Here is an 11,761-nt window from a genome sequence, read left to right as displayed (position 1 = left end):
CCTGCAAACCCCACGCATCTGGCAGGAAAATGCACAATAAAAACAACGAAAAGAAAACACTTAAAACAATCCAAAGTGTGTATCAACATGGATGCACCCTGACCGAGTGCAGAGGCCAACGCGAACCCCACAAGCCCCACAGTTCACCAGCCAGGAACAAAGTGGTCGGGGAAGGCCAAGGAGAAGAGGGAGAGGAAGAAGGGGTGCAGTACGCAGGCAACCCAGATCAGTGTCACGGAGGAGACAGAACACTACCATCAACGACCCACAATTACACTACCCTGAATGGTGTCGTAGTGTCAAGAAGGGCAATGGAGGAGGCCAAGAGGCGCTGGCATGATGTAAAATCTAAACCAGGAATGAAGCCGCTGCCAACAGGAAGGCGGCAACGGCGACAGAAGGTGGGAGTCTTGCGCCACAGGAGGAGCTGGAGGAAACCGAGGCCACAGTCATCATTGTGGAGACGGTGCAAGGAGCTGGGAGTCCGGACACGGCTCCAAAGGACCTGACACAACATCAACAGGGCGGGAAACGACCAGGGACTGGGGGGACGGAGGGAGATGGGCACAATGGCACACATGCACAATGATGTCTAGCACACTGCACACCCACAATGACCCTGGATCATGCCCCTGATACCTGTGGCACTCTGCAGCACACAGACATAGCAACAACAGCACATCCACATTGACGACAATGTGGTACAATATGCAACTCCGACACCGCAGAACAGAGGATACAACTGGCTCTGTACATGCGCTGAAACAGGCCAACTACATCTGACAGAGTAGGAAACATTGAGATGGAAATGTACGCGTACAACCCCACATCCGTCGAGTAATCCAAATGTCCACTGTCCACCATCAAAATCCAGCACCACCCTAACAGTCACAATGAAACTGTCATACAGTCTGCATTTAACCAAAAACAATGCGCCAACATACATGGCAACACAATGTCAACATGCATCTCCCCTTCACTTTGCAGAGGGACACACAACACCAGCAGAGCCAACCACACAACTCATCAGTGATGCTGGAGAGGACCACCACACCTTCGGCACAGATGCCCTGCAACAGCTCATTGACATCCTAGGCAACCCACTCCCAGGATCAGGGCAGCCATGCTACATAGAGGAGAACCCACCCCCTGCACAGACCACACAGCAGGAAGCACCCGCCAACACGCCTGACTCCCAACACTTCACCGAGCCACACATGGCATCCCAATGGCAGGTGTCAGAATGCCAAAGGGAGGTGGCTGAACAGATGCGGGTGGGGTCTGCGCACATGGAAGATGATCGAGATCACACACGTGGGTGCCCACTTCTCTTCAGGGACAACCTACACACCACAAAGGAGATCCAAATTACGACACAGACACATGCTTCTGCACATTTTATGTAATGTACCACGCCCAGAGCCCCACTATGATCAGTCACACACCCGCGATGGACCTGCGTACGGCGGCCCAGCGCACTACTCTTACATATTGAGTTGGGGACGACAAAGCTACATGTCCAAGGTCTTACCCGCTGCCTGCGGTGACATGGTTGCATCCGCTGTACACAGCACATAGTAATGTTGAAGGGCCCGGGGCCCACATGCAGACATCATGAGCACACGGACACACGCAGATAGTATGTGGAACTGGCTAAGGGCACGTGCACCCGGCCCTTTTATTGGCATGGCCACATGTACAGTGAAGCCTGTGCTGGATGGGTGTAGGATGAGCGTAAGCCAGCGCACACAGAGTGGTTGGATGCTGGCAACAACTTATATAGTGATCACCATTACAACAGAAACAGAAAACACCAGCATGACATGAACAACTGCAAAGCATCATGGTGGTAACTGGAGCAAGTACAGAGGACACCCAATATGCAAACATAAGTGTCCGTGATTTGAAGTGCACTAAGGTTGGGGCACTAAAGCTGAGCGTGCACATGTGAATGGATTATCTAGGATTGTGCCCCTTCGGGATAGTCATGATGCAGCTGCAGTGGGGTGGGTTACACCTGCATCATCTTCCTCATCATCGTCCCAGGTCTCCCACACTGCCTGAGGTGACATTGCTGCGTAACATCTCCGCAGCACAACACTCTGTCAGTAACGGACAATGACATACGGTGCACTGAGTCAGTGGCACCCGGAGGGCTGAGCAGGATATCAGGCAGATGATGGCATCCACAACAGGTGTGAACAACTCCGTTAGTCTGTCAGGACCACTATTCGACTCTGGCAGATGGCGGTTGGAGGTGGTCCTGGTGGTGGTGGCATGTGCCTCCTGCGGTGATGCGATGTCAGGGTCAGTCGGTACTCGGTTTTATGTGTGAGCCCTGGTGGATCGCAGTTGAGGCCGAAGGCAGCGGACAGCGCAGGGCCACAGACACATAACGTTGACGACCCCAAGGCCATCTTCTCAGAGGACATCCAATATATCAGAAGAAATGTTCCCTGACTTGAGCTGCACAGAGTTAGTGGCCCTAGATGCACAGCGGCTGGCACAGGCACACTGCTATGGGACGATGAATTGCGGTGTAATGAGGTGGGGCCAGGTGGACTGAGCGGGTCCTCATCGATGTCCGAAGTGAATGTGGTGGAGGGTTGCGTGGGACAGTGGAGGGTGTCTTCCAGGACATGATGCAGAGGGCAGAAGTCGTCCAGAAGCAGCAAATCGAGGAGTGGAATGCTACAGCCTAGTTTTCACCACCAATTCGGTATAAGCTACTTGAGGGTGAAAACTACCCCATAGTCCATAGACTCAGATGGCACCAAAGTTCAACCAGAGTGTGTCCATGAATATCGGGGTACAGACTTAGTGGCACCGGGGCTGAGAGGGGATGCAGTCTGAAATGATGCTGGTACACTGATATGAACTCTGCCATTGCTAAATCAAGACTCTATGAAACTACTGGACTGCAGTGTAGGCCGGAGGCAGCAGTCAGCACTGGCCCACGGCCATGTGTTGTAGGCTAGCAGTGCACAGAGTAAGTGACACCAGGGCAGTTGTCGGTAGTGTACGATCACCTCCGTAACAATGATCCTTTTTTCCTCCCGACGGCACCGCGTCATCCTCTTAGGCCTCTCCTTGCGTGCAATGATATGTGCTCTGTCTTTGAAAAATCGATGCCCAGTTCCAAATGTGTAACCTACTCGAGCGCAGCGTAGGTCTAGGGCAGTAGTCCGCGTGGGCCCATATGCATGTGTGGTTGTGATTCTATGCACAGACTTGGTGGCACCACTAATCGAAGGGAGTTTAGTGACATAGACTCTGTCACAATTAATGTTCTCTGCCATGGTGTAATCAAGACTCAGTTTCAAATGTGTGACCTACTCGAGCGCAGTGTAGGCCAAGGGCAGTAGTTTGTGTGGGCCCACATGCATGTGTGGTTGTGAAGCTATGCACAGACTTTGTGGCACCATTAATCGAAGGGAGTATAGTGACATAGGCTCTGCCACAGTGAAAGTTCTCTGCCACTGTGTAATCAAGACTCAGCTCCAAATGTGTGACCTACTCGAGCGCAGCGTAGGCCGAGGGCAGTAGTCCGGGTGGGCCCACATGCACGTGTGGTTGTGATGCTATGCACAGACTTGGTCTCACCACTAATCGAAGGGAGTATAGAGATTTAAAATCTGCCATATATTATGTTCCCTGCCATGGTGTAATCAAGTCCCAGTTCCAAACGTGTGACCTACTTGTCCGCTGTGTCTGCCGGTGACGTACATCAACGAGAAAGGAGTACTGCGGGCCTGTGTTGCGGAGGCCGTGATGGTTTGAGGAGGCCCCAAGGTCGCAGGCTTCCACCTTGGAGCTTGCACCGGCAGGTGGTGGGCCCTCTTCGACACACGCCGGTGGCGGCAGGTGGGCATTGAGGCCTGGGTGCGCAGGGGCAGGCAAGACTGCTTCGGGGACCAGCCGCCCGGGCTGCAGCAGGCGCACAGGATCGCAGCTAACACCGCTCACGGCGATGGGATCGTGGCAGGGTGAGAGGCGCCACCCTGGCAATGACGTTGGCCATTCCGGAAGAAGACAACGCCCAGAGTTACGTGCTTTTATTCACATCCCTACGCTGGCCTGGTGTATGCCGGGCCAGCCCACTCCGCTCAAGCTTAAGGGGGAGACGTAACAAGCTACATTTCTGTATTCTACCCCACTGACTTGGGTGACATGATTGTGTTCACTGGTCAGTACACTCCAAAAACCAGCAATGTATGTCGACATGGATCTGTCTGTGGTCTGCATACTGCAGTCTGGCCCTCACATCCATGCCACACTTGGTATAGTGTCCATTCTTCGTCATCGGTCAATTGCCTCCTTTGCACATGCCTGGTCCCCACCTCTTCCGACATTCTGCTATTGTGTGGCTGAGGTGCCATGCCGTTGATGGCTGATGTACATGGCTGGCCCAGGTTCCCACAGTGAGTTGTGCTGTTGTGTCTGGTGTGTGCGCATGCTGTTGGCATGTTGTATGTGAGCTTGTGATGTGTGCATTTCCAGTGTTGTGAGTTGCATTATTGTGGAGTTGAGGTGTGTGTTCTGTTCATTTGTTATTTGCCTAAGGGCGGTTCATTTTCGTGGGTGCCATCCACGTAACACAGGTTGATGACGGACGGAAGATGTGTAAATCATGCACACTGCCTGGGTGGTTGGCTTCAAAGTTGGTGGTGATTTCCAGTGGTAAACTATAGCCTGCACATTGGTGTGATATGTGCGCTTTCTGTTGGGGTTATTGTGTGCACTGTTGCCAGGGGGCACAAAAAGGACATGTGTACAGTCAATTGCCCCCTGACACGTGCGGGATGCCAGCTGTGGCATTCACGCCTTGCTTGGTCTCCAGCTGTTCCTGCGCAGTGTGGGAGAAGTATAGATAGTGGGGTACCAAGCTGATGGTGTCAACCATGGCAATTTCTGGGAGGATTTGAATTGGGCTGGCAGTGTGACTCCTCTGTCTCATGTGGTTGTTGGTTGGAGGGTACCAGAGGCCGACAAGTGAGGCACGGCCAGCAGCTTTGTCTGAGGTGGGATGTTGGTTGCCCGCTGTATTGGCACCGCCAGCCTGTGGCCAATGGTGGTCAGGATGCTGAGGATGGTTGTCCCTTCGAGCATGTAGTGGGCAATGACATTCTCTGGTGTTGGGTCTGTGAGTTTGGTGCATTTTCTGAGGGTTGCTGTCTTTGTCTGCGCTGCCTCAGTGTTGGTCTGAGGGGGGGCTGGCTCCTGGGGGAGGGGGGTCTTGGGGGTGGTGGTGGTGGATGTCTTGTCCCAGTTAGGGCTCCACGGTGCATGATCGTTGGCTCCAAGGCATCTGTTGCCCTTCAGGTGTTGCTCTGGGCTGTGCTCCCTTTTGTGGTGCAGGCTGTCATCCGACTTTACATCAGGTCAGAGCAGGTGTTTCCTGCTGCTAACGCGGCTTATCGTCAGTTTTGTGTTCTTATCACCGATTTGGCTGGTCATTGAGAATGTTGCGGAGTGGTGTTGTTGCTTCTTTTTGCACGGTAACACCTACTCTGCATCTCATTAGCGAAAGTTGCCGGGGTCATCTGTGGTGAGGTTTTTTGCAACGGCTATCGCAGGTAAACTGGTGCAATGGGCTGTTAGCACCACCTTGTGAATGGGGTGATGATTTTATTCCAACTTTGGCTGTGATAAAGTGCTGATAACTCAGCGATAACTCCTTGAGAATATGTCCCTATGACCCCCGAACACAGTAGCTGAACTGGCCATCTATTCAAGAGATCAGAGACCAAGGCTCATGTGGCTCCCGTTGGCTTTTAGAGCTCTGGAAGCAACTTCAGACCAAATATATGTTCATCCTAATGGAAAACCAAATGCAGAAATCTGAGCTGAGGATCTGCTGACTGGCTGTGGGCTGGAATGTCGTAATGGGGCTATCCTGCTGGAGCCTGGAACTACTGGGCAAGACATGGTCTTGTATCTGGTGGGATGTATGACTCCCATGCAGGCTGCAGACCATACACTCTTTCCCCTTGTGAGCATCATGTGAATGGTTTGCTTCCTTCATGCACTGGAGAGGATGGAGACACTCCCAATGCAAGAAGGGCTACACTGAACTACAGTGCCTTGAGACCCTCACAAGTGATTTTCTGCGCTCTATAAGTGTTAATTGATTGATTGACTCCTTCATAAAAACAGGATAAACATTATGGTGCAACGCCTACAGCATTCCCAACAGTGAGCAGGAGATTTATTTATTTAAAAGGTTTTATATAGCGCTGCTGGACCCGAGAGTATCAGAGCGCTTTACATAGTGATTGTGAGAAGTTGGCCCGATATGCAACGTTCGCTATTCTAGCGACCGCTATGTATCGTTCCAACGACCCTTATGGTGTTTGGTTGTAAGTCAACCTATAGACCAGCTATCCTAGTAGCGTGGATACGAGCAGTCTAAGGCTAAAGACTCGAGAGGGCGTGTTAAGCCAGCTGTTTACCACACATGTACCCCTTGAACACCCAGTGAAAGGACACCACACAAGTGTTATGAAAATAAACAGGATATTTATTAAGAATCACAACAGCCCTGTACTCTTTATGAGGACAGGGTACTAAGCACAAACCAAATCTCTTTAGCAAATACTTCAAGTGCACAATTAAAACAAGTGTCCGGGGACACGGAAAGGTTAAGGTCTCGGGCGGACCCGATAAGGCAAGTCGGAAGCGAGGGACTCGGGACCCTAGAGTAAGGAGGCTATGCAGGCACCGAAATGCCGAGTTACCTAGCCACAAGGGCTGCGGCTGCACAAGTCTTACAGGCGTCGGGGTCTTCGCTGACGAGCCAGGAGCCGGAAGAAAGGAGTTGCTGGCCGGCGACCAGTGCTGAATAGTTCGTAGAGATCCAAGCCTGGATCGGAGATTGATGAAGCCTGAAAGCAGAGGGGACCAAGTTCGTACTACTAGCCAGTAGTCAGAGGGTACCAGGAAGGCACCGGTTGGCCGTCACCTCGACCAGGTGAGTGGGCGACGCTAGGCTCTGCAGTCTCACGGACCAGGAGGCGTTGTCGGCGACCACGGTGGAGGTGCGAGCTGTCCCACGAAGGATGATGCTGTCGGCGTCGCTGGGCCCAGGATGGGGCAACAAGCCTTGGCAGATCTCAGGGCCACGTGGTGGGCCTAAGATGGCGTCTTGAGTGGACCAGGAGGGTCCGGGGTGCTTCTCGCAAAGATGGAAGCAAGGGCCAGTCTGGAGCAACCAGACCAGCAGTGATGATTCTCGGATGTCGTCACAGAAGGGCACAAGCCAGCGGCGAGTGACCAGACAACGTGCTGAGCAGCGAGCAGAAGGGCCCCACGCAGATCGTGGAGATGCTGGGAGACTGCACTTCGGTGCTAGAGCGGCTCAGGGTCGGGGCTTCTCGGACCCCAGAGCACTCACCAGAGAGTTACCTCGATGGTCGTGCTGATTTTTAAGAGCGTGCAGGTTCTGATGATGGCCGGTCCCTCGAGGTCTCGTCGCACCCACAGATCACAGCTGAGCTGATGACGTGGGTAGAGGTCAGAGGTGCCAGGGAAGCCGGTTCTCGTCGAGCTGGGCCGTCGGATCCTTGAGGAAGGACTTGCAGCAAACCGCAGGGTTCTTAGATGGTGCCCACTGATGCGGGGTGACTACTCCTTAGCCACAAGGGAGAAATCTTGAGAAGAGTCTTGAGTGTCCTTTCGTAGAAAGTAGTTCTTGATTCAAAGATGATCTAATTTGGAAGGGTCCCCGCTCCGGTCTTTATCCTAAAGAAAGGGGTGGGTACATGACTAGGTCCTGCCCTAAGGATGGGACCAGGAAGGGGGGTAGTTACGCCCCTCTCCCCTGCCGGACTTTCCCCAGGCCAGGGCTGTCGCCCCTGGAACTGGTTCTAACCGGCAGATGCGTAGTGAGCACCGGGGTGCCACTCCGCAGTCACCTTCTCGCCAAAGCCCTACCTACCCAGAATACACAAACCCTGTCTGGGACGGTGCGAACAGCGCCCTCGACAGGAAACCCTTTGTCCAAGTGCTCCTCGCTGGAAGGACTCCCAGCAGCAGGAGGTCAGACTCGTGTCTGTGGTGGCAGCATCCATTTTGTGGAGCTGAGGCTTCAGTTAACTTTAACCGGGGTTCACAGTTACGTACATGTCGTGTCCCTCTAGAAGGGTGGGATGCTAACCTCATCGCCAGAGTTGGTGAGAGGGCAGCACCCCGATTCGTATGACACCTTACTCGACATGCCTTGATAACGCGACACCGGAGTTACCGATATGGTACGCATTATCATGGAACAGCTATTGGGTCTTGATTCCGCAAGCTGCAACCGGGCTCGGCTCGGGCCTGAACCTAGCTCACACGAGCCCACGCACTCTGCCTTCAGGATTGTTAAGGCCTGCCATAGGAGTGACTGATAGGAACTCGGGTGTCCATTGTATGGTTAGATATAGAGTTACTATACCTAAAGCGAAGGGTGGTTACACGTCTTCGCCCCAGCTGTCGTGCAGCCAGTTGTGTCAAATTTAGGAGGCCAGCCAGGGGTGGCATAATACATGCTTCAGCCCCTGGCGGCCCTGGGTACACCTATGCCCTGCGTTACGGGGTCTGATAAGGTGGCCCAGTACCAATTGGTAAATGCACCTAGGGTACATATCGTCAATTAGAAAGAGAACAGCCAGGCTGTGGGTCTGATTAGCGGGCCCACAGCCAGAGAAAGTCGTAAACCAGTGAAACAAAAGCAAAAAATCTGGGTGATCATAGGATTGCAGACCCTACTCTCCTACAGTGATAACACAGGAACATAGTAAGTACAATATGTGGTTGAAAGTGAATAGGAAGATTAAAAGAGATAAAAACATACTTACGTGATAGGGGTAAGGAGAGAGGAGTAGTAGAGGGACAGGGAGAGTTGACAATAGCGCTAAAAAGGGGGTGAGGTGGGGGAGAGTGAGATGGAAGTGGGAGAGGGGTTGAGTAAGAGAGCGAATCAGAGTAGATGGGAGATGAGAAGGGTCAAGATCAAGAAACATTAAGAGCCCCAATATTTATTGAGGAGAAGTATTTTGAGTCTTTTTTTGAAGAGGGTGTAGGAGGGGTTGCAACGAAGGTCTTTGGGTAGGGAATTCCAGATCGTAGGGGCATTACCGGAGAATGCCCGCAATTGGGTCTTTTTACATTTAAGTTCAGGAGGAATGAGGACAAGGGAGTTTTTACTTCTCAAGGATCTAGTGCTCCCAGCTTTTAGTAGTTTGCTTGAAAGGTAAGAGGGGGTGTTTTGGTGAAGAGCTTTGTGCCTGATGCAAGCAATCTTTTAGGTGGATCGACCTTCAATTGGGAGCCAGTTTAGGTTTTTGAGGATAGGAGAGTTGTGATAAAAATTTTTACAGTCAGAGATAAGTCTGGCGGCTAGGTTGAGGACAGATTTGATCGGTGCAAGGTGGGCTTTGGGGGTGCTGGCCAGAGTAGCGTTGCCATAGTCGATCCTGGAAAGAACGAGAGATTGAACAACGATTTTGAACTCATCGGCTTGAATGAAGGGTTTAACTTTTTTGAGGGGGTGCAGGGTGAAAAGAGCACTTTTGGCTGTATTCTTAATGTGGGGGGTGAGAAAAAGATTCTGATCAATGCTGATACCTAGGGATTTGATAGAATTGGAGGTGGAGAGGGAGAAATTCAGTGCTTTGATGTCATTAATCCAGAGCTGAATGGGGAGGGAATTGTTTTTGGGGGTGAAAAGGATGATTTCGTTTTTTTTAGGATTGAGTTTGAGATGATTAAGATGGAATCAGGCTTGGACTCTCGTCAGAGTGTCATTGAGGTGAAGGATGTCATTGTGGGATTTGATCTTGTAGTATAGTTGAGCGTCGTCAGCATAGAGGTGGTAACTGAGTTTGTCTTGTTTGAGAATGAGGGTGAGGGGTTCCATAAAAAGGTTGAAGAGGGTTGGAGAGAGGATAGATCCTTGGGGGACCCCGAGAGCAACAGGTTGAGGCTTGGATAGGCAATGACTGAGCTTAATTTGTTGCGATCTATTCAGGAGGAACAAGGAGAACCATTTGAGTACAGTGCCTTCAAAACCAAAGCGATCTTTAAGGGTGTTAAGCACTGTGGGATGGTGTACAGTATCAAAGGCAGCCGAGAGATCAAAGAGGATTAGTAGTGAGGATTCGCCTTTGTCAAGAGAGCGATGAATGTCATCAGTTATATTGAGCATTGCTGTTTCCGTGCTCAATCCCTTTCTAAAACCTGATTGGAAAATGTCAAGTAGGTTGAAGGAGAAGATATGGTTATCTAACTGAGACAGAACACATTTTTGAAGGGCTTTGGAGAGGAAGGGAAGGTTAGCTATAGGGCGTAGATTGTTCAGATCATTGGGGTCAGCAGTAGGGTTTTTAAGAATGGAGAAGATTTGGCCTAGCTGAAGGGAGGCAGAAACGCAGCCAGAAGCAAGCGAGGAGTTGATGATATCAGTCCAAGTTGGGGCAATGATGTGTTTGAGTTCTTGGACTAAATGGGCGGGGAGAGGATCATTGGAGTGTGAGGATGGTTTGAGTTTAGAGATGATGTTGATGGCAGTGGTTTCAGAAATTGGGTTAAATTCGTTCCATGAAGCGTTATTTTTAGGAAAGGAATTGGTCAAAGATGAGTAGGGATGGGTGAGAGTAGGGAGAGGTTGGTTGGGGTGGAGTTGCGGGTGAGAGGAGGAAATAAGTGAGTTGGTTGTGTTAGGGAGGGTGAATTGGGTGGGGGGAGGTTGTCGAGAGAGAGGAGAAGGGGAGGGGGAAGCAAGTGAATTGGGAATATTAGGAAGGGTGATTTTGGTGGTGGGAGGTTGGAGAAAGAAAGGAGGGGAAGAGAAGGATAGTTCAATGGTGTTGACTTTATTCGAAAAGAAACTGGCAATTTCTTCGCATCTTTTTACAGAGGCTGCTAATTTAGGAGGGCCAGACAAAGTTTTTTTGTAACAATGTTAAAAAGTTCTCTGGGACGGTTTCTGGCCTGCTCAAGTTGTGACCGTAGAAAGGAGGCTTTTTCGTTGAAGATATGCTTTTTGTAGTGGGCTCTGTTGGCTCTCAGTAGAGCCAGGTTATCTGAGGAGGGATTATTCCTCCAGGCACGTTCTGATTGTCTGAGGGCCCGTCTTTCATTGTTGAGGTCGGCATTGGACCAGGACTTGGGAGGGATACTTTTTTGTTTTTTTAGTTTAATAGTGTTGTAACGTATCTAGGGCTCTAGTGTAAAATTCCTGAATCATGCCCTTATATAGATGCAACTTATCATATCCTTATATAGGCATACGAATCATAACCATATTTAGACACAGCCAATGCAATCCAAATACGGCATGGCTACTTCCACTAAGCTCCCAGAGTACAACGAGTTCTTGAAGACAACCAGCCTTCAGCAGTACGGGACTTCCCCCTGCTTCAGTATTGATTTGTACCAGAACTCCTGGAGTGTGTAAAGAACTTCGAGTTCTTAGCTGCGTTATTATGTCCACCCTTACGTCAAACTCGGCACCTTCCAGGTATAAATATGCCCACATCTTCCCTAGCAAGACACACAGTGGTTTTGGAGCAGATCGACTAACTACTTGCCCGACGCCCTGCTGTATGCGAGTGCCGAAGGAAGCCGACCCTCCCTGCTGAGGCACTGAGAGAGACACTGTCTTTTCTCCTGCTGAGAAATCCAGCTTCAGTGTTTCCCTGCTACCCTTGCGGGTTACTGGGAGATCGAGTACTGAGAGAGAGATGCAAGACCTCCTTCATTCTATAACCAAGGTACGGAG

General features: G+C 51.0%; 1 pseudogene; it reads left to right on the top strand.

Moving 5' to 3' along the window:
• The first annotated feature begins 311 nt into the window (after positions 1–311).
• Positions 312–6,272, top strand: LOC147706766 (cathepsin B pseudogene; annotated as a pseudogene).
• Positions 6,273–11,761: the final 5,489 nt, after the last annotated feature.

Source organism: Lissotriton vulgaris, chromosome 6 (assembly GCF_964263255.1).
Source record: "Lissotriton vulgaris chromosome 6, aLisVul1.2, whole genome shotgun sequence".
Lineage (NCBI taxonomy): Eukaryota > Metazoa > Chordata > Amphibia > Caudata > Salamandridae > Lissotriton > Lissotriton vulgaris.
Note: the sequence above shows the minus strand (reverse complement) of the source record. Positions and strands in the feature narration are given on the sequence as shown.